This window comes from Myxocyprinus asiaticus, chromosome 36, assembly GCF_019703515.2.
Source record: "Myxocyprinus asiaticus isolate MX2 ecotype Aquarium Trade chromosome 36, UBuf_Myxa_2, whole genome shotgun sequence".
NCBI classification, from domain to species: domain Eukaryota; kingdom Metazoa; phylum Chordata; class Actinopteri; order Cypriniformes; family Catostomidae; genus Myxocyprinus; species Myxocyprinus asiaticus.
Window position 1 is genome coordinate 4,654,859 of NC_059379.1, and position 24,952 is coordinate 4,679,810.

Sequence of the window (24,952 nt, forward strand, 5' to 3'; positions counted from 1 at the left end):
TGTTAATTCCCAGTAGTGTTCACAAAAGTTGTTCCCTGGTTGACTTCCTTGGAGCCCTGTGGCAGTCGAGTTTTCGGAGAGACTCGCTGCCGGCCCAGTACACGCGCTAACTAAGAGCCCGGTTCTGGGGTAGGTACTCCGCATGTGGCGGTTCCCTGTAAGGCTAACCCCATGCGATCTATATCTTCCGCTAATTCGTTTCCCTGCTGGCAAACTGCGTCTTCCTTGGACAGAGCCCCTCTGCCCCAGTCTCCATGTTGTAGTACCTCCTCCCCCATTGGGCAGGATCTACCTTGAAGGCTCTCCACACGGTTGGAAAGACCATATGATTTTTCCACTTAAATATCCCCCCCTCTTTGGGGTGAGGTGTGGTCTCCGCGGTGTCCTCCCCTTGGGAGGGCGGCCCAGTCGGATAATCCCCCTTCTTTTTTTAGGGAGTGGAAAAAGAGAAGGGGAAAAGAGGCCACGACTGGGTTAAGCCCGTCTCTATCTTTGGGTAGTCGAATTGTCCCCAAAAAGGGCCGTTCGACACTCATAACTGTGTTGGGGGAGGTTACGTGTCGACCTGGTGTGCTGGCTATGAGGCACACAGCAAGTCTGCCCACCACACACCGCCAGTTCACGTAACACAGTTCAGCCTTGTGGCGTTTCATATAGGGTCCCCTAGTGTCACTACATCGACACCAACGTCGAGTGAGTGACAGATAGGGAATGTCATGGTTACTGGTGTAACCTCCATTCCCTGATGGAGGGAACGAGACGTTGGTCCCTCCTGCCACAACGCTGAACTACCTGCTGAAATGGCCGGACCTTATATCGGCTCCTCAGCGTAAAACCTGAATGAGTGGTTGCATACCAGCTCCTTTTATACCCGTATGTTTGGGGGAGTGGCATGCAAATACCACTCGTCAATTTTCATTGGCCTTTTATCAAAGATCAGAAGTGTCTTGGGCTCCCAAGTGTGACCCCTAGTGTCACTACATCGACACCAACGTCTCGTTCCCTCCATCAGGGAACGGAGGTTACACCAGTAACCATGACGGTTCTCTCTCTCTCTCTCTCTCTCTCTCTCTCTCTCTCTCTCTCTCTCTCTCTCTCTCCCTATGTCTCTCTCTCTCTTTCATAAATGTCAGGTTGGAGCAGACTGACAAATTTTATTGGGGAGAGTTGTCATATGTGTTTTATAAGTTGCCATTATGCAATTTATTTATTACAATATCTGTTGACCCAAACAATGCTTTGATATTTTTTTTATGTTACTTTTTATTTTTATTTATTTATTTATTTTTTTTTTTATAACAGTTAATGCATTTACCTAATTTTACATTATAACTGTTTCGTTCAGTTCTGTGCAGGCCTACTTGTTCAAAACAATGGTATCTTTGCAAGAGCACCAGGGTTTCCGAGTTCAACACCCATGTTCATATATGTACTGCATATATATTTTAGAGTTTGGGTTAATCTGCAGACATTTTTATTAATAATGAATGTATATATATATATATATATATATATATATATATATATATATATATATATATATATATATATATATATATATATATATATATGGGGGGATTACTGTGTGTTGTATATTTCAAAAGTAAACCTATCTTGGGAAGCATTCCTTGGAGTAAATGTGTGACAGCTAGCCCTGGTCTCCCTTATATTTCTGACTTATTTCTGCTAATTTGTACCTTTATTCAGCAGGAAATTATAAATGTGTTTTTTTTTTTTTTTTATATATATATTTTTTTTATTATTATTATATTATATATATATATATATATATATATATATATATATATATATATATATATATATATATACTAAACGATACAAAGTTTCTTGCACATACAGGAGTTGTATTACCCAACTCTGCAAGCCTGAAGTAGCATGTTTGTGGTAACAGCTTCAATTTCACCATATTAATGATTCATTTATGTATATATATATATATATATATATATATATATATATATATATATATATATTTCAGCACTTTATGTACTCTCATAACAGATCATGAGCACATTTAACAACATAATTCACTTCCATTTCTCTTCTGTGAAATATTAAAGTACAGGAAACTTCAGGGGTCTCCTCTAAGACCTGAATCTAATAACTAATGGAATTTCTTTTACCACGACTAAACATATTGTACTTACACCAACTCTCGGCTATACTCCTGCTATGCCCTCTACTATTAAAAACTATAAACTATGTGAAGTGTCAGTTTTTGGGCTGAAACAAAGCTCTCGCTCTCTCTCCTCACTCACAGAATTCATATAAGAAAGATCTACCACAATGTATGCCTAGAGTTTAGAGTTTAAGCGGATATTTGTACAATCAAGCACAGAGCAAAGAATTTAAATAAATGAACATCAGTCCCTTTGGTCATTGTGCTTATTTAAGTGCATGAGGAATGTGGTAATCAAGTGTTAGATTGTAGCAAGAGAAGACAAAAGAAAGAGATGAATGTGTCTGCATGTCTTAGTTTCAGTACTAACAAAGTAGTTGACTGAATCTACTGTATGTTCCTCAGCATTCCTTATTGATGCACTAAGAATAGATGCATGCATTTAAAAACGCTGCTTGCATATTCATATCTAATGTATGCAAATAATTAGTCACAAACAAGAAGGTCCTATATTGTATGCATGATGTGTTGCCAGTGTTCATCCTGACTTTCTATTAATCGGCAGTCAAATACTGTAAGTTGAGAGGCTCATACATAATGAATTATATTCAAACCTCTGGGATTTGACACATAAAAAATACAGAAAATACTAGTGCTTGCATCTGAATAAGACTTAACCTGATAGCTGTGCATATTGTGATAGTTTTTTTTTTTTTTTTTTTTTTCATTGGGGACTAAATAATTCATTTGCAGTCTAAACATGTTCAGAGCGAGACTTCTGCTGTTGTTTTTTTTTTTTTTTTTTTTTAGAATTCGACTGACATTTTTTATTTATTTATTTTGTTTGTATAAATCATCTGCCAGTTATTCATAATGTCTTTCTTGCATTGTTTTGGTTTATTTATAATAGATGTTTTGAGTCCCTAGAACATTCAGATCAAGAAGTTCTTGCAATGTGTAATTTTCGCTTGGCAACATAATGTTGGTTTTGTGTTATTTTTTTATTTTTTTTTTGTTTCTCTAAAAGTCGGAGGTGAAACTCTTTTTTGGGTGTTGAAATGTGCAACTACAACAGCTATGTAACAAACAGACAGGGTTATATGAAAATTAAACATTGTTGACAACTATGGGGGAATATAAAAACAATCTTGTTAAGCAAATTATGCTTATCTAAATATAATGTATATGATTTATGTATAAAACATTGTGCTGGAAACAGATGTGCTGTTCAATTCATTCTGTGAATCAGTTCAAACGGTCCTTTTCAACAGATCGGTTCAAATCCCTGATTAAAAGATGCAACTGCATCATCACTCAGGCTACATTAATATGTTGTCTTTTGGAAATGCCTTGATTTTGCTACATTTATGCCTCTCATCTTCACTTGAATAGCATTTTCCTTAACCTAAAATGGAGCGTTTTGAAAACTGAAAAATGTCCATTACCACATGCAGTTGAAGTCAGAAGTTTACACACACTTAGGTTGAAGTCATTAAACAATTTTTTCAACCACTCCAAAGATTTCATATTAGCAAACTATAGTTCTGGTAAGTCGTTTAGGACATCTACTTTGTGCTAGTGTAATTTTGTAATTGTTTCACTTTTAATTGACTATATCACAATTCCAGTGGGTCAGAAGTTTACATACACTAAGTTAACTGTGCCTTAAAGCAGCTTGGAAAATTCCAGAAAATGATGTCAAGCCTTTAGACAGTTAGTCAGTTAGCTTCTGAAAGGAGGTGTACTGAATTGGAGGTGAACCTGTGGATGTATTTTAAAGCCTACCTTCAAACTCAGTGCCTCTTTGCTTGGCATTATGGAAAATCAAAAGAAATCAGCCAAGACCACAGAAAAAATAAATAAAAAATTGGACCTCCACAAGTCTGCTTCATCCTTGGGAGCAATTTACAAACACCTGAATGTTCCACATTCATCTGTATAAACAATAGTACGCAAGTATAAACACCATGGGATCATGCAGCCATCATACCGCTCAGGAAGAAGACACATTCTGTCTCCTAGAGATGAACGTAGTTTGGTGCAAAGTGCAAATCAATCCCAAAACAACAGCAAAGGACCTTGTGAAGATGCTGAAGGAAACAGGTAGACAAGTATCTATATCCACAGTGAAATGAGTCCTATATCAACATAACCTGAAAGGCTGCTCAACAAGGAAGAAGCCAATGCTCCAAAACTGCCATAAAATCCAGACTGCAGATTGCAAGTGTACATGGGGACAAAGATCTTACTTTTTGGAGAAATTCTCTTGTCTGATGAAACAAATCTTTAACTGTTTGGCCATAATGACCATCGTTATGTTTGGAGGAAAAAGGGTGTGGCTTGCAAGCCAAAGAACACCATCCCAACCGTGAAGCATGGGGGTGGCAGCATGATGTTGTGTGGGTGCTTTGCTGCAGGAGGGACTGGTGCACTTCACAAAATAGATGGCATTGTGAGGAAGGAATATTATATTGGATATATTGAAGCAACATCTCAAGACATCAGCCAGGAAGTTAAAGCTTGGTCATAAATGGGTCTTCCAAATGGACAATGACCCCAAGCATACCTCCAAAGTTGTGGCAAAATGGCTTAAGGACTACAAAGTCAAGGTATTGGAGTGGCCATCACAAAGCCCTGACATCAGTTCAATAGAAAATTTGTGGGCAGAACTGAAAAAGCATGTGTGAGCAAGGAGGCCTACAAACCTGACTCAATTACACCAGTTCTGTCTGGAAAAATGGGCCAAAATTCCAGCAACTTATTGTGAGAAGCTTGTGGAAGGCTCCCCAAAACGATTGACCCAAGTTAAACAATTTAAAGGCAATGCTACCAAATACTAACAAAGTGTATGTAAACTTCTGACCCACTGGGAATGTGATGCAAGATATAAAAGCTGAAATAAATCATTCTCTCTACTATTATTCTGACATTTCACATTCTTAAAATAAAGTAGTGATCCTAACTGACCTAAGACAGGGAATGTTTTATACGATTAAATGTCAGGAACTGTGAAAAAACTGAGTTTAAATGTATTTGGCTAAGGTGTATGTAAACTTCTGACTTCAACAGTACCAAGTATGCTTTGAAAAATTCTTTTTTTCAAACGAAAATGAATTTGTTTGGTCATAGCCTCAGAAATGTTTACGTAAGTCCCGGCATTAAATTTTTTATGCATTTAAATGTTTTAGTAAAAAAAAAAAAAAAAAAAAAAAAAAAAAAAAAAAATAATATATATATATATATATATATATATATATATATATATATATATATATATATATATATATATAGATAGATAGATATAGATATATATAGATACATATTTATATATACAGTAGCAGCACATTGTTGTTTATTACTATACATTTTTATGATACGTTGATATGAAACAATATAAATCTTTCTTCTATGCATTTAGTGAAAAAACAGTATGGCAAACATTGCTTGATTAGTTAAAACTAGATTATGCATATTGCGTTCATTTTTTAAATCAAATTGGCAACAATTTGGTTTAAATGGATTAAACACCCTTTTATTGCAGTTAACAAACAAAAGCTCTGAATTTTATTTTATTTTTCAAATTTGACGTGTTACAATCAAGGACGTCAACACTGTACAACATCACGTACTTGATGTCGACCCTGGCAACAGACAAATAAAACATTTATAAGAATTTAATGCAGATCTGATTACGGTTCATACAGAGCTGAACAGCACACAGACACATACAGTCCCCCGAGGGGCTTTAATTCACTCCCTAAACACTAGCCACAGTCTCCACTAGCTAAAGACTCATTCACCATGAAAACACACCTAGAATCCCACTCCTCAACTCCACTTACATCACACCGGCCTTTCCCTCATTGTGCCACAGTGGAGTATTTTATAGCGCCTGGATGGCACATAACACTGACCAGTTATGAGGGTTAGTTAGCAGCTCCAAGTAGCAATGTTGGTCTTGGATAGGCGCTGCATAATTCTTGGCACAGGTGCAGAAAGCAAAGCAAGCTCAACTCTTGACATTAGTTGGCTGAAAGATTAAAAAGTGAGACCGTACGTATGGCTCTAAAGTTTCAATGAGGCTTTTGTTTGCTTAGAGAGGCCGGATTGGCAGAGGAGAAGAGTGTGCATACTAATGGACAATGCTAAACATTCAGGGAAAGTATGATGCACCCTTCAATTCTTACTGGGAAGTTCCTACTTAAAAACTCGGAAGCCATAATTATGAAGTGATGCGTATTCAAGTGATTCTGGATGGAATGAAACATGGACGCCCTGGGCAGTTTCATTTTTATTTTATTTTTCTCACCTAATGACAAAGACAAGATTTTTTTTTTTTTTTTTTAGTAAAAAATAATGTACCCGTTCTTACAAATTAGCACCAATTAGCAACAAAATGAAGAGCGAAGCTATGTATTAGGTGTGTGATTGTTCTATTATTTATTTTATCATTCTCGTGCTGCCACATATATTGATGGGAAATATAGATTTGTTGCACAAGCCTGTCGCCTCATAAACCAGCTGAACGAGTCTACTGTACAAACTAAACTGTACAGTCAAAATACAAAAGTAAAGCTGAGTTATTACAAAACGAATCTGCTTCCACCATGAAGTTTTAATTGGCACATCCTTAATTCAGGAAGTCTGAGCTCATAGAAAATCCAGAATTTCAAATTGGAAAAAATGACTTTGTGGCGGTGTTTACATGTGCTCAAGTCATAAATACGATCATTTCAAAAGGAACTGAATGAATGCACCATTTATGTGTTGCATTCTCATGCTGCCACAAAGAATCATATGATTTGGTTTGGCCCTGTCTGTAAGCACGTACATTGATATGTGTGTGTGTACATTGATATATATATATATATATATACTGTATATACTGTATATATGTATATATACATACATTTTTTTGTGGTTATTTATCCTTGTTTGTTTACCTATCTCTATGTGGAAATCATATTCCGGGTGAAAATCGTAACCAAATTTTCTTAAGATAAATCGACAGCATTTATGGTATATTGTTGATTACCAAAATAATTTAAAAATAAAATATTTATTTGTATATAATAAATATAAAATATATATATTCAATATATATAAGATGCTTGGAAAAATAAAATTGTGTTTGATTCATACATTGATAGATCATCCATCTTGGTAAAGGTACACTCAGTAATTGTTTGAAGTATGTTGAAGTATGGCTTACACTGACACCTAGTGGCCTGGATGCTGCATTATTCAAACACAGTAGTTCCCTATCTGTCACTCACTCGACGTTGTGTCGATGTAGTGACACTAGGGGTCACTCTTGGGAGCCCGAGACACCTCTGGTCTTTGATAAAAGGCCAATGAAAATTGGCGAGTGGTATTTGCATGCCACTCCCCCGGACATACGGGTATATGCCCCGATCGGGCTTCCGGATGAGTCCGCCTGCTCGTCTCACGGCGAGTTCGACCTCTTATTCGGAGCCCGTGAAAGTGATGAGCTCTCGAGCGCAGCATCGGATAGTGGGCTCATCCAGTCGGAAGTCTCGATTGCCCAGTCACAGGCTGACGCAGAGATGATGACATGCTTTCCCGGGCAGCCGCGAGCGTCGGCTAGAGTGGAACCCTCTGCTCTCCCTGAACCCTCGCGGCTCGGTGATTGGTTCCTGGGCTCGCGGCGCCGCTCTAAGCCATGCCCCGCCCCGTTCCTTTCTTCCCGGAAGTGCATGAAGAGCTGACAAGGTCGCGGGAGGCACTTTTTACTGCCCGGTCCCGATCTTTTCAGCTTCCCCGCCCTCAGTACCCTCGATGGTGGGGCGGCCAAGGGCTATTCTGCAATCCCCTGGTGGATAAAGGCGCTCGCGGTGCACCTATGCCCGCAGAGCGCCGCCACCTGGCGCGGGTGCCCAAAGCCCCCGTCCAAGGCCTGTAGGTTTACGTCGTCTCTGATGGCCAAGGCCAATGGTGCCGCTGGACAAGCCACATCCACCCTGCACGCCATGGCTCTCCTGCAAGTCCGCCAAGGCGCTAAAGGAACTGCACGAAGGTAGTTCCACCCTGGGATTGATGCAGGAACTGCGCTCTGCGACCGACCTCGCTCTCCGAGCGACAGAGGTCACGTAGCGGACTCTCGGGCGGACGATGGCCACACTAGTGTTCCAGGAGCACCACCTTTGGCTCAACCTGGTCGAGATGGGTGAGGCCGACAAGACACGGTTCCTTGCTACCCCATTTCCCAGGCGGGCCTATTTGGCGACACCATCGAGGACTTTGCCCAGCAGTTCTCGATGGTGGAGCAGTAGACAGATGCTAGCCGGCATATCCTGCCCCGGCACGGCTCAAGATCCCACACCCCGTCTACTCATCGCCAAGGGTGTCTCCCTACGGTGACTGCACCGGCTCCGCCGCAGCCCGCCCCTTCGGCCCGGCCCTGGCGTGGAGCCCACCGCAGGAAGCAGACGCCACCTGTCTCGCGGCCACCCAGAACCCGTGAAAGGCTTCAAAGTGCCCTTGAGATGGGCGACCCAGGGACAACGAAACCTGCTGCTCTGGAGCTGGTAAGCAGATCTCTCCATCTTTTTGTTACCTTTTTCATTTAATTGCACTGCATGCCCAAGTGGCTGCAGTACTCAAGAGCTCAGCAAGAGTGGTTTCTTTGTCCCTGGGTCACATAACCGGTGTGCACGGCCGTCATCACGACCACCATCCACCACTCTATTTGGCAGGTTTGGTGCTGCAGCGGCGGTCTCCCGCCCCTGAGTGCCCAGCTGTGGCACAAATCTGCCCCCGATATCCCAGGCTGGGGGTGATCACAAGGAGCCAGGTAAGTGCTTCGATGTCCTTAGACTCAGCACGGCCACGATGTGGTGTGGCACCTCAAGCACCACCCCGCTGTGAGGCGCCACCTGCCAGTACGTCCGATGATGTTGTCCCTTTGGTCCCCCTTGCGCGGAACTTGGATGCATGGCTTGCGATTTCCAATCCGTCGCGAGGGCTGGTCCAGACCGTCCGACTCGGCTATGCGATTCACTTCGCCGGGCGTCCGCCCAGGTTCAGCAGTGTCCACTTCACCTTGGTGAAGGACGAAAATGCTGCTACCTTGCGTGGAGATTGCTACCCTCCAACGGAAGGGCGTGATAGAACTTGTCCCTCCAGCCGAGATGAGGAAGGGGTTTTTCAGCCCCTACCTCATCGTACCAAAAAAAGGCAGTGGGTTGTGGCCAAACTTGGACCTGTGAGTACTGAACTAGGCTTTACACAGACTCCCGTTCAAGATGCTGACGCAAAAACGCATTCTGGAGAGCGTCCGGCATCAAGATTGGTTCGCGGCAGTAGACCCGAAGGATGTGTACTTCCACGTCTCGATCCTTCCTCGACATAGACCCTTCCTGCGGTTCGTGTTCAAGGGTCAGGCGTATCAGTACAAAGTCCTCCCTTTCGGCCTGTCCCTGTCTCCTCGCATCTTTACGAAGATCGCAGAGGCTGCCCTTCCCCGTTAAGGGAGGTGGGCATTCACATTCTCAGCTATCTCGATGACTGGTTAATCCTATCACTCTGATGGAGGGAATGAGACGTTGTGTCGATGTAGTGACACTAGGGGTCACTCTTGGGAGCCCGAGACACCTCTGGTCTTTGATAAAAGGCCAATGAAAATTGATATTTTAGTTTTCCAATCACTCAGGTTAGGGCCCCCTCTACGAGGCGCCTGTATGCCTTTAAGTGCCGTCTGTTGGCTAAGTGGTGTTCTTCCTGTCGGGAAGACCCCCAGAGATGTGCAGTCGGATCAATGCTTTCCTTTCTGCAGGAGAAGTTGAAAGGGAGGTTGTCACCTTCCACCTTGAAGGTTTACGTTACCGCCATAGCAGCACACCACGACGCAGTCGACGGTAAGTCCTTAGGGAAGCATGACCTGATCATCAGGTTCCTAAGAGGTGCCAGGGGGCTGAATCCCTCCAGACCGTGCCTCATTCCCTCATGGGACCTCTCTGTAGTTCTTCAGGGTCTATAGAGAGACCCCTTTGATCCTTTGCAGTCAGCCGAGCTTAAGGCACTCTCCTTGAAGACTGCCCTCCTGACTTCACTCACTTCCATCAAGAGGGTAGGTGACCTACAAGCATTCTCTGTCAGCGAAACGTGCCTGGATTTCAGTCCGGGATACTCTCACGTGATCCTGAGACCCTGACCGGGCTATGTGCCCAAGGTTCCCACCACCCTTTTTAGGGACCAGGTGGTGAACCTGCAAGCGCTGCCTCAGGAGGAGGCAGACCCAGCCCTGTCGTTGCTGTGTCCGGTGCACGCTTTACGCATCTATATGGATCGCACGAAGGGCTTTAGAATCACTGAGCAGCTCTTTGTCTGCTTTGGTGGACAGCGGAAAGGAAGCGCTGTCTCCAAGCAGAGGATCGCCCACTGGCTCATTGACACCATAACTATGGCATACGTTGCCCAGGACATGCTGCCGCTGATAGGGCTACAAGCCCACTCTACCAGGGGTGTAGTGGCTCCCTGGGCCCTGGCCAGGGGTGTCTCTCTAACAGACATTTGCAGAGCAGCGGGCTGGGCAACACCCAACACCTGTGCAAGGTTCTACAACCTCCGGGTGGAACTGGTTTCGTCCCAGGTAGTGGTACGCAACACAAGCGGATAAGCCCGGGATAGCTGGCCGGTTGTATCGCTTGTACATAGCGCCTTCCACCTCCATTGGAGCTGAAGACGTGCGCCATTAATTCCCAGTAGTGTTCACAAACTTTGTTCCCTGGTTGACTTCCTCTGAGCCCTGTGGCAGTCGAGTTTTCGGAAAGACACGCTGCCGGCCCAGTACACATGCTAATTAAGAGTCCTTTTCTGGGGTAGGTGCTCCGCATGTGGCGGTTCCCTGTAAGGCTAACCCCATGCGTTATATATCTTCCGCTAATTCGTTTCCCTGTTGGCAAACTGCATCTTCCTTGGGCAGAGCCCCTCTGCCCCAGTCTCCATGTTTGTAGTAACTCCTCCCCCATTGAGCAGGATCTACCTTGAAGACTCTCCACATGGTTGGAAAGACCATGTGACGTATTTTTCCACTTAAATATCCCCCCCTCTCTTTGGGCGAGGTGTGGTCTCCACGGTGTCTTCCCCTTGGGAGGGACACCCCCCGACTATACCTGGCGGCCCAGTCGGATAATCCCCCTTCTTTTTTAGGGAGTGGAAAAAAGAAGGGGAAAAGAGGCCACGACAGGGTTAAGCCTGTCTCTATCTTTTGGGTAGTCAACTTGTCCCCAAAAAGGGCCATTCAACACTCATAACTATGTTGGGGGAGGTTACGTGTCGACCTGGTGTGCTGGCTATGAGGCACACAGCAAGTCTACCCACACCACACACTGCCAGTTCACATAACACAGTTCAGCCAATTGTGGCGTTTCATATAGGGACCCCTAGTGTCACTACATCGACACAACGTCGAGTGAGTGACAGAAAGGGAATGTCATGGTTACTTGTGTAACCTCCATTCCCTGATGGAGGGAACAAGACGTTGTGTCCCTCCTGCCACATTGCTGAACTACCCGCTGAAATGGCCGGACCTTATATCGGCTCCTCAGCATAAAACCTGAATGAGTGGTTGCATACCAGCTCCTTTTATACCCGTATGTCTAGGGGAGTGGCATGCAAATGCCACTCGCCAATTTTCATTGGCCTTTTATCAAAGACCAGAGGTGTCTCGGGCTCCCAAGAGTGACCCCTAGTGTCACTACATCGACACAACGTCTCATTCCCTCCATCAGGGAACAGAGGTTACACAAGTAACCATGACGTTTTCAGTTACCAATGCCATTGTAGAAATTCACTATGCACGGTAAGCCAGGAATAATTTCATCCATGTATGAAAGTGTCCAATAAAAGGGCAGTTACTAAGACTAAGCGAGTAGTATTCAGATGGTCATGTGATGCCAACATGGCTGCCACCATGATGCGCCCCTGCACCATGTAGAATAAAAGAGCTTTCATAAGGTTACTGATATGTCTGAACTCTTCATCTTACATGTGTGGCATGATTGTCTACATATTTTTTTTGTTTTTGTTTTTTTGTATTTTTTAATTGCTATTCCTTTATTTAGAAGTAACATTTTTTAAATGAAGATAAAGAAATACAGAGTGTATCTTTAATGATATGATGCAATGTGCACTGCTGTAGTTTATAGAAAAACACTCTACCCTGCACAATGTTTATTCTGTGATGCAAGAAAATGAATTCCTTGTCAAATTAGAATGATATTTTAGTTTTACAGGCAATATGTCTACCGTGTGATCAAATTTTCAAAAGATATAGCCAGACTTGCAGTCCATAGAGCGACAGAAGTAGGAACTCCCACAAGTGACATACAGTACAGAGACTATTGACATCAACTGATAATGCTGATGTATTTTTGCTGTTAAGCTTTATCGCTGTTCTTTAAAAATAGTACACAAAAATACCAACGTAGTGATGGCCACTTTGAAATTGTCATTATTGGCCGATAACCGATTACCAGAAGCATTAGCTCTCCCTTGTATGAATTCCAAAATTGACCAACAGTCTAGTCAATGGATAATTCACAATTAGTTCTGAATATTTGCTTAGCAAATTGAGTAAATGTTTTCAGTTCAATTTCAGCACACGTTTACCTACCAATGGCTATTATAAAATTATATTAGCCTATATGCCACATATATTTTGGCCACTCTCTTGTTATTAGTACCGGCCATTGAAAAATCATACATTGGAGGAAGCTGATTTGGGTTTCTCTTGAATGAAAGAAAGCACCCTTGGCGAACAAAGTCAATGTGTTTTGTCAGTGCATTTCATCATAGCTTTTAGCTGGACTAAAAGAAGCCTGTTCGCTCAGTAAGTATGAATAAGTCTTACCATGACAAAGCTTTTGATTGGCTCTTTCAAGCAAGCATACATGCATCATTATAAATGAAGGCCAACTTTCAGGTTGGAGCAATTGCAGACACTTCCATTCCTTCTTGCACTCTTTATTCTGTCCTGCGATGTAAAGACATGCCACAAGGTGACATGCAGTTTGGCCCCAAGTTCTGGTTAAGAATTTAAGTGACTTTCCTTCACCCCAGATCGACCACACAGTTTGATTTGCTTCCCAATGAGAGGTGCATATAAAAATACTCTCTGGTCTTGCCGTCCCAGCAGCTGCTGTGGTTTTTCGCTGTCCCCGCGTTACGGGTTGACCTCTGCACTCCTCTCTCCCTCCTCATCTCCATCAAAAAGACAGATGGTGGTGTCGGAGAATCGCTGCAGCGGGCGTTTATAATTCAACAGCTTTTTTCTTTTTTTTCTGCGCTCCAATATTAAAAGTTATTTTGAAACTGTGAAGGCCTGTAAAATTATTACTGTCTCACTCTCCCGGCCGAATGGAGAATCTCTGTGACGAGGTGACAACTTATCATATTCACATCCTGCAGGTGCCTGCGCCTGTCAACAGAAAATTCAAATACTGGTGATTGGCAGACTGACATTTTTACAATCTCATGTGAGAATGTATGTGAGGGAAGAGCGATGCCTCCCAGAAACACTCATGAATGCTCCATTCCTGTTTCCCTTAAGACCGAAACAGATGCACTTTAATTCCTCAATGCTTCATGAAAAAGTGCAAAAAAAAAAAAAAAAAAACGATTCTGTGAAAGCAAAGAATGACTGATAAAGTATTATTTACAGAGCTATAGGCTATAGAGAGCTAACCTGCTGAAAGCTAAGCAGATTTTCATAGAATTCGATCATTCACAAACTCAGCACAAGTTTGTTTGTTTTTCCTTATCATTTTGTATGATTTTGACTAAATGGCTTTCAACTAAAAGTAAATGTAGGGCTCTGAGATCTGTTTAACACTTTCTATTATGTTATAATTTATCCTGCAGAATTCTGCATTTTTTCTCAAATTCAAATGTAAAATGTTGCAGTTGCACGGTTTCCTAACCTCATAAATTAGCATTTTCAACATTCAAAATTCTGAGAGCCGCAAAATGATGTTTTGAAAATAAATAGACAACAAGAATGTATACTGAATGTTTTGTCCCACGTGGATTGGCGAATCAGACTGAATCAAAGACATTAGTATGAATAGTCTGTAACGGTCCGACCACTCACTTCCTTAATGAACCAGTGCGGATGAATTGCTTGTTCACTTGAAATGATTCAAGAACCATTATGCTGTGTTATGCTAATTTTTAAGGTTAGGGAAACTTAAATCAGTCTAATTACTGACTTGCTTTTCATATTAACAAAATTTAATCACCAACCTAATCAGCTAACTTATCTCATTACTAGACCTATGTTTTTGTAAGATTTTTACATAGCTTGTTGAACTGTATGCGTCACAACAGTTTTCATGGTAAAATGAACACTAGAGGCACTAAAACAATAATGACTTGAAAGCATGCAAGTAAACATGAGTCGAAAGTGTCATGGCAGCACCACAAAATGACATGGTTGCTTCAGCAATTGTGTTTTTCATCTCACATTTGTCTTTTTTGACATCGTGGGTTAGGTTTAGTTTTAAGGAATAGGATAGGGAGTTAGGTTTTGTTGATCTGAAAAAACAAAAACAAAAAAACATCTATTATTATTGTGGGGGGGTCTGTATCGAAAGTCTGTATGGGTTGCATGTTCACTCTTGTGCATTTACAGCACTTATTCTCACCTGTTATTTTGTCAGACTGTATTTAACCAAGACCGAAGACCATGTTCCATGCTGATATTCAAAATGTATTTGATGCATTTTTGTGTTATTAGATAACACACTCATTTCAGGCTGCTCATATGAACCAAAATAAATGAATTAAATACTAAAGAAAAGCAGAAGCATAGCTTGCACATCTCAGAGTAAACCTTTGCGTTGGCTTCCTTGTCATTAGACTATGAATTGCCTCTTTGAAAATAATGACTGCAGAGACTCCAAATCATTTTAAAAAGAAAATATCAAACTGGTTTACCGAGGATGAATGGCAATTATATTTCAATATTCAGCCGAGCATATTTGCGTGCAGTGGGTGCGGCATGCATAACGCATGTGTGGTGCTGGTGGCCAGCTGCGTCTCTCACTAAGAGAGCTTTAGTGGTGGGTAATTTCGAGAAGAGGGAACCTGAGTGATGGCATTCTCAATGAGCAGGTAATCTACTGAGAATTCGTCTATGGTTATGAGCTCCTCGCATCAGCCTGGCAACACAGAAAATACATCAAGACCAATTACGATATCAACTTTCAGTGTGATACCCTTGCCACGCAAGTGCATGTATTCTTGCCCCAGGCATTTCAAATTGCATCTAATTTGAAATCTTTGGGGTTTTAATTAAATTTTAGAATATATGGAATTCTTCATTAGTACCTGCTCTGAATAGGAGATTACGTGCATGCTTCTGTCTCTCTCACTGGCTTTCTATCTGTCTGTCTCTCTCTCTCTCTCTCGTTAGAGTGCTTGCTCTGTTTGGTTTCATTGTCAGGTTGAGTCTGCATCAACCTTGAATTGGCATTATCAAAGATTATGAATCATTGAGGAACAGGATCCTCTGTATTTTAATGTAATCTTACATTTCTCTTAATGATTTGCAAATTGTCTCCTGATTATTAGATGTACCGTGCATTACTATCTTAATGAAACTGAAAGCTTTTTGCTGGATTTCTGTCAGTCATTTTCATAGAGCAATTCCCTCCAGCAAGAGAAATATTAAAACCATTAACATGTGCTCAAGTGCAACAAGATGGACAGCTGTACATATAAATATTGTTTAATATCAGGGAGGTTTGCTTGAAAGCTGTAATTTCTTCTAAAATTTAGATTTCCATTAGGCCAGAAAAGAAGGCTGTCAATTTAGCACATCAATTTAGTGCGATCAGTAAAAAGTAACACATTGAGAATGAATAAATAATTAAAAATAATCATGACCCCTGATCGTATGTTAATTCCATAAGGAGTTTTCCAGTTTAATTTTGAAGCACCAACTTCATGCAGAATGTATTGGTTTTGAAATGTTTTTTTGAAGTTTCATGCTACATTTAACTTGACACAGCATCCTAAAAACAAGGCATTTATAGCTAAAGACGCTGACAACCAGTGAAACACGACACAACTACAATGAAATTCTCCAAAAGTATCCGTCAGATGCATGTGTACACAGACCTTGGACAGATCGACAACTTTAATTGCAAAATGGATCGCTGTGGACTGTATACCAGTAACTATATAATGTTTGCCAATACAGATACAAATGCTTAGCAGATGCATTGCAAGTGTGTGGTTCTGTTAAATATATTAAAGGAATATTCTGGCTTCAGGTGAAGCTCAATCAACATAATTTGTGGCATAATGTCAATTACCACAAAAATTATTTGACGTCCACTTTTATTTGAAAAAATAAAAAAAAATGGTGATAACAGTGATGCACTTACAATGTAATTGAATGGGGCCAATTGTTGAGGGCTTTAAAGGCAGAAATGTTTTTTTTATAAGCACTTACATTATTTCTTCTGATAAAATGTGTATCATTAAAGTTGTAAAGTTGTTCAAATTGACGTTTAGCGTTATGTCTCCATGGCAACAATGTTGTAAAATTTTACAAAGAAAAGGTTCACAAGTGATTTTATCAGAACTAAATCATGTTAACACGCATATTGTTTACGTCTTGTGGCTAATCTTTTGAAACAGTGAAAAATGTAATGTTTATGAACTGGCCATATTCACTTCCATTGTAAGTGCCTCACTGTAACCCAGATGTTTGCCCTTTTTTTAAGAAAACATTTTATTTATTTATTTATTTTTATTTTTTATTTTTTTTGGTATTATGCCAAAAATTATGTCAACTGAGCTTAACTTGAAACTGGAGTATTCCTTTAATGTGTACCCTTTCGTTACCAACGCTCAAGTCTGTCACGCTCAAAAAATGACAAAAAAGCACCACAAAAGCTAGCAAAAAGTTGTCCATACAACTTGTGTGATATATTGCATATCTTCTAAAGCCAAATAAACAGCTGTTTGCATGGAACAGATGACACCAGTATTCCTCTGCTAGCTCTCTAATCAACGTTCACTGTTGACGTGAATGATGTTTGGTCACGAGTCACAAAAGTACCAATCATGTTTTATGTCATTGGTGTCCAACCTGTGCCAAAGTTGCCATATTTGATTTGAGAGCTTTTTGAGAGTATCATTTTCAGTGAACATTTTTTTTTTTTTTCTTTTTTCAAAAATGAATAGCATACAGGTTTGGAAACAACATTAGGATGAGAAAATAATGGCATCTCTTTAACATCTACTTTGAAAGTACGACTGTATGATTTCAAGTCACTATTGATGAATATCAAAACACTTATGAGAATCAGAATCACCTAAATGTGTATTCATGCAACATACCCGTGTCGCTGCACCGTAGGTCAGTTCCAGCAAACCCGAGAGGTATTGTGGGTAGAGAGGGAGGGCGGTTTTCACGTGTGCCGTCTCAAACAAGTGTGACTTCCCTATCCTCTTGTGTTAGTTTGCAAAATGAGGCTCGTGCTGATGATGTGACTCCTGGAGCAAAAACAGGAGCATGTCGGGACTCACCCTCGACATCTGAGATTAGACACAGAGTCACCTCCTGAACTCACACGCCACACACCTAGGAATACTGACGCATTACACACGCACCTCACGTGCACACGCTCGCAGTCCCACAGAGACGAGGTCTTAATGTAGACCTCGGTTATGAAGAAGTGCCGTACAATCTCCGGTGTACTTGAGAGAATTGTGAAGAATGCGGAAAAACTTAAAGGAGATTTGACACAATAAGACAGAGATAGTAGTACATGAAATTTATTAATATCCTTTTGGACTGCAACAACATGGCAACACATACTGTACATACATTATTAAAAGTATTTAAATAATTTTAAAGTAGTATGAAGTATTTTGAACCATTTATATTTAAGGTGAATTGTGTCATTCTTTCTGCACCAATAGGATCAACAAATTAAATTTAAAAAATAGTGCTTGTTCTCCAACAGGTTTCCTAAACACTACACATATATTCCATAGGTCAGCCAAACAGGTACTCCCGCTCCAAACTCACACCATTGGTTGAGTCAATCTAATTGTGTTGGGCTGGTCAGGAAGCTCAATTAAACAGAGTGATGGTTGGATAGTGCAACATAGTCACAGCATTTACACTTTTCAGGGAATCAACCTACGAATGAGTCTTATGGAAATCAAGAAATCCCAATGACTTTTGAATGATTTGGATAGCAAATGTTTTCTAGCACTCCATATAGCCAAACAAATGGAAAACATGAAAACAAATGAAACATGTTTCTTATTAGTTCTAAAGACAAAACAACACAGTCTGTGTGTGAGAATATTGGACTAGCCAATTAGGTGTGCCCACTTTACATATGTAAACAATGAATGGATCACTAACAATCACCAACACATCTGACTCCGCCATGCTTGGAGAGTCAACAACTTCTGACATGCTAAAAGCAACAAAGCTAAAGCTTTGTTTTCCAAGAAGTCTATTGGAAGTCTGTCAGGCTCTGTCGGAAAACCCAATGGTGGACTGGTGATGTGTTGATTCACCAACAACATTCCCAAAGACTAGAAAATCTCACTTTATATTAGATGTCTTTAGCTACTATGTATAACATTAAAATACATACAAAGAAATTATTGTGTAACTACGTGTTGTTCTCACAAGATTCACATTTGCTGCTACTAAGGTTGAGGTACAGGTAGGTGTAGGGTTAGGGTAGGGTTTAGGGGTAAGGTTAACAATATAACTACAGATGTAATTAAATGCAGGTACTCTCTCTCTCTCTCTCTCTCTCTCTCTCTCTCTCTCTCTCTCTCTCTCTCTATATATATATATATATATATATATATATATATATATATATATATATATATATATATATATATATATATATATATATATATATATATATATATATATATATTTTTTTTTTTTTTTTTTTTTTATTTTATTTTATATTTTATGTTTTTGTCCAAAGAGGTGAAAGTGTTACCCCTCAAATGTTTTCTTTCATAGCTAAGGAGGTGTAATGGATTTCTAAATTACATTATATTTTATTGAAGTATCATCAGCTATTCAATAAAACAAACGACATTGAATCTACTGTATGTGCACTTCCGCAGTCAATTCCAGATGGACTTCAAAAACATCCTTTAGTTTTAAACATTGCCCACTTGGACTGGGTATTAATATAGATTTCCCGATTCAAATAGATTCAGATTCACAAGCTCTCTATTCAATTTGATTCCGATTCCCATTCGATTATATTCAATATCGATGCATATGGGCATATTTCAATTATAATGTCCTAATTTTGCTTACATATGAAAGAAATGTTTTTCCAGCTAATTCTGTTAATATTAAACTGGACCTTCTAACAAGGTAAATTACGAAAGTATTAATTTTACCAGTTAGATTTAATTAGTTTTTCATTATTTTGGTCACATTTTGGCTTTATAAAATGAACAAATCCATGTATTTTCAATCAATATATAACATTATATTTCACATATTATTTTTGTCACATTGTTGTTGTTTAATTGTGTAATTTGTACTATTTACAAGCATTTACATGGATTTGTTGAACACATGCTAAAAACTGGTACTGTCTCTTTAACAAAACCAGAATTTCTGCAAAGAGTGTCTAATGAGTGCATGTTAACGAGAGAGATTTAAACGGTTTTATCTCATCTGTGCCTCATGAATATTTTTTTGATCAATAACTGACTATAAAAGACATTTAAAGAGACAGTATTTAGTGACAAATTGGTCGCGTGGATCTCGTCTTTGGACACACATTACACTGATCAACTTTCTCTCAACACACAGTGAAAGGATCTCACTGCTGGATACTCCACCACTATATTACACAATCACTGGTGAGTGAAATATAAACATTTACAAACCAGTTGCCAAATATATACTGTACATTTTAGCCGCATAGTGCAAAATTAGGTTGCAAATGCGAGTGATTTGCTCTCATTGTAGTAGAGGGTTGCACATAGGGTAAAAGACTGATCTTGGGATTTAAGAATCGATACTGAGATCATTCAAATGAAGACTGTGATGCATCGGAAAATCTATATTTTTAGCCACCCCTATTATCCACCAAAACCTACTCATTTCACTCGAATAATACATTACACATATAGAACTAATATTGGCATTGTATTCATGCTGTATAGCCCAAGGGGAACTGGCCCCCCAGCTGAGCCTGGTTTCTATCAAGGTTTTTTATTTTTTATTTTTTTTTATTAACTAACATGCAATGAAGTAGTTTTGTGTTAGTGCCAGTCGTTTTGCTTGCTCACTGGGGGCATAAAGACATAATTTTTAAGGCATGATTTTCAATCACATTTTTCACTTAAACTGCTCAGTGAGGACTATAAGACATCATATCATATATATTTTTTTTTTTTTTTTTTTTTTTGTTAAAGCATAATTTTCTGTTACAGCATAATTTCCTGTAAAACTGCTTTGAATCTATGTGTGTTGTGAAATGCCATATACAAATAAAAATGACTAGACTATCTCCTAGAACATATCTCAGATCATTTGGAAGAACGTGATGACAAATGTATGAGCTCATATTTAAAACTCTGATTTTTAATTGCAGACATTGTATTTTGACAAATCTGAGAAGTTTGAGACATTGTTGAGATCTCTTCTGAAACCCTAGATTTCTGAGAATTGAAGAATACTACAACCTTTTTTTCTCAGGAGAAAAACAATCTGAGATGTAGGAGGCTTGAGCAAAAGTTCTGTTTGCTCTCCATTTGATCTCATTGCTGTCTTGGCAAAACAACTGAGGTATTAAAGATATCTCACTTGTGATTATCCTATGGGTTTTCCTTTATTAAAAAAAAAAAAAAAAAAAAAAAAAAGCATAATGCTGAAATCAATTAGTAAAACAAACAAACAAAAACAGTTTACTGGCCAGTATAATGTGGGCTACGTCATGCTTTACTGACTTTACTGACACTACATTCAGGTCTGGGAGATTCAAAATGTGCTTCATGGCAACACATAAAAGAAGATCCTCATAATTTGAACATCTTTTTGACGTGACCCAGCATGAACCATGTATCTATAATGAAATATACATTTAAATTGGGCCTCAAAATGGAGCTTTGAAGAATGGAAGGAGAGAGTATGCGAATGCAAATGGGTGGATTGTGGGGAGGTGACGGTGAAAATGATTAACTCTCTCATCCTCATTAATGATGTATCCTCTCGTAAAAGACCCAGGTAGTTCCGCTCTGAGAGAAGAGAGGAGAGAACAGGTTCTTAAAGAGCTCTGATGGTCCAATTCACCAATACGTTTTTAATCACCTCCTTGGCACCCAGGGAAAAGGGTGTTGTGATTCGTCCCCTGTGATCTTCTAGGACTTGGGAAATGAAAGCTCCCCACTCACACCAATCATTAGAGGCCATGCTGACTTAATGCAGCCTTCTTTCAAAGCCCTCACACCCTGGGCCTTCATGAAGATGACAAGACATGAAGGGGCAACTTTGGTTAAAGACTGGTTATTAGAGGTATATTGTGGATATGACGGTATATAAATGAGTTGGAAGAGCTTAGTGAACTATCAAAGCCGTGCAATTACATAAGTTGTGTGTTTTCATGTCCGGACATGATTATATCATTTGAAAATCATGCACCTGTTTTAATGATTAGTTATGCTAGACTATTGGTTCTCAACTGCTTTGCTTCAAGACCCAGATTATACACTATTCATCAAGTGGTGACCCAGTGCAATGCCAACTAATGTACAAAATGGAAAAAAAAATCAAATCAAACATTGAAATGTATTAATATTACCATAAACTGCACTCTAAAAAATGCTGGGTTATTTTTTCAACCCAAACGCTGGGTTGGGCCTGTTGGGTCATTTTATTGGGTTATTTTCTCTCTGTTGAGTAGTTTTTTGTGGCTGGGTTATTTTAATTGACAGCTGAAACTATACACCCCTCCCCCCACCCCGATGCGTCAACCCAGTAGTGGTGTCAGAACAGCCCAGCTGACTTATCTGAAGTGGGCTTTTTGGATCGTCCTCAGTAGTGAGCAGTTATCAGCGCTGACAAACTGGATGATTTATTCAGTGAAATAAGGTTTGTGTCAGTGTTTTTATGTATAATATCATTACTGTACACCAGAAAATGCAAAGATACTGTTCCATAGTCAGAACTGGACAGCTCATATGACATCAGCTGTTATTAGATGTCATGCTAGCTTCGTGAGCTTTGGCTTTACTAGCCTGTAATGCCCACTGGACGCTGAATAGGTTTATTTACTTTTTCTGTTTTTTTTTTTGTTGGTTTTTTGTTGTTGTTGTTGTTTTTTTTTTAGTAATGCAAACGTCTCCTTTCGGCTAAATTTGCCATTTTGAATACAAAATATATCACCTACTGTACATGATTCATTTAGTTCATAACCTGTATCACCCCGTCTACACCGGACGCGAGCGGTAGAGGGCTTCAACACACCACTCTATGCAAGTGTCATGCGGAGCTTTGTCCAACACATGAAAAGCGTTGGTTTGCACGGTAAACGTTGAAAAAGTATTTCAGTTTAGAGTAGGAAAAAGTCAGGGGAAAAATATAGTAACTATCGAACATCAAATCAAAGTTTGAGCTTTTCTTTGAACTTTAAAAACATCACCAGTGAGGCAAACACGTGTGAAAAGTTACAAACTGGTGCAAACTTCAACCTCTTATTGCACACAAACATTTACATTTATTAACTCTGCATCCAGTATTCTGATGACTGTTAGATTGCTAACATTATGGGTTAATATCTTTCTTTAACCTTTTTGCTTTCTTTCTTATTGTCTTTGGAATTGGAACAAATATGGTGGAGTACCTCCAGCAGGCTGAGATGTCAAGGCCTTATTCCCCTAACATTTAATTCATTTTATGGATTTTATTAATTCCTTACATAAATACAATGTTGTGAAAAAGTATTTTCCCCTTTCCTGATTTCTTTTATTTTTGTGCATTTTTCATACTAAATTGTTTTAGATCTTCAAATGAGATATAACATAAAAAGGCAAGCTGAGTGAAAACAAAATAGTTTTCAAACACACACATATATATATATATATATATATATATATATATATATATATATATATATATATATATATATATATATATATATATATATATATATATATATATATATATATATATATATATTACTGAAGCAAGAAAGTTATCCAACACCTATATCACCAATGTGAAAAAAAACTAACTGCCCCCTTAAACTTAATTGCTGGTTGTGCCACCTTTAGCAGCAATATCTGCAAATAAACGCTTCCGATAACTGGAGATCAGTCTTTCACAACGCTGTGGTGGAATTTTGGCCCACTCTTCTTTGTAGAACTGTTTTAGTTCAGCTACACTGGAGGGTTCTCGAGCATGAACTGCCCGTTTAAGGTCCTGCCACAGCATATCAATCGGGTTCAAGTCAGGACTTTGACTAGGCCACTCCAAAACTTTAATTTAGCTTCTTTTGAGCCATTCATAGGTGTACTTACTCCTATGCTTTGGATCATTGTCTTGCTGCATAATCCAGCTGTGCTTGAGCTTCACGGACTGATGACCGGACGTTCTCCTTTAAGATTTTCTGGTAGAGAGCAGAATTCATGTTTCCCTCAGTTATTGCAAGTCGCCCTGCCCCTGTAACAGCAAAGCATCCCCACACCATCACACTACCACCACCATGCTTGACCGTAGTTATGAAGTTCTTTTTGTGAAATTCTGTGTTTGATTTACGCCAGATGTAACGGGACCCATGTCTTCCAAACAGTTCCACTTTCGACTCATCAGTCCACAGAACATTCTCCCAAAAGGTTTGAGGATCATCAAGGTGTGTTTTGGCAAAATTCAGACGAGTCTTAATGCTCCTCTGGGTTAGCAGTGGTTTTCATCTCACCACTCTTCTATGGATGGCATTTTTGGCCAGTGTCTTTCTGATTGTGGAATCATGAACAGTGACCTGTATTGATACAAGAGAGGCCTGCAGTTCCTTGGATATTGTCCTTGGCTTTTTTGTGACATCCTGGACGAGTCGTCGCTGTGCTCTTGTAGGAATTTTGAAAGGTCGGCCACTTCTGGGAAGGTTCACTACTGTGCCAAGTTTTCTCCATTTGGAGATAATGGCTCTCATTGTGGTTCTTTGGAGTCCCAGAGCTAATTAATTAGCTTTGTGACCCTTCCCAGACTGATGTATTTCAATCACCTTTTCCCCTCAAAATTTCTGGGATTTCTTACGAACTTGGCATAGTGTGCTACTGGGTGAGACTTTTCAGCCAACTTCATGCTGCTGAAAAAGTTATATTTAGGTGCTTATTTGTTTGAACAGGGCTGGCAGTAATCAGGCCTGGGTGTGTAATGGGGTTGAACCCCATTATGAATGCAGTTTCATAGATTTGGGGATTTAGTAACTAAGTGACAATTATTTTTCACACAGGCCCAGTTAGTATTGGATAACTTTTTTGCTTCAATAAATAGCATAATAATTTAAAAACGTCCTGGTTACTTTTGTAACCTCCATCCCCTGATGGAGGAAATGAGACTTTGTGTCGATGTAGTGACACTAGGGGTCACTCTTGGGAGCCCCGAACATCTCTGCTTTTTCAAAAAAGGCCAATGGGAATTGGCGAGTGGAATTTGCATGCCACTCCCCCGGACATATGGGTATAAAAGGAGCTGATATGCTACCACTCATTCAGGTTTTGTGCTGAGGAGCCGAGACAAGGTCCCGGCCATTTCAGTGGGTAGTTCAG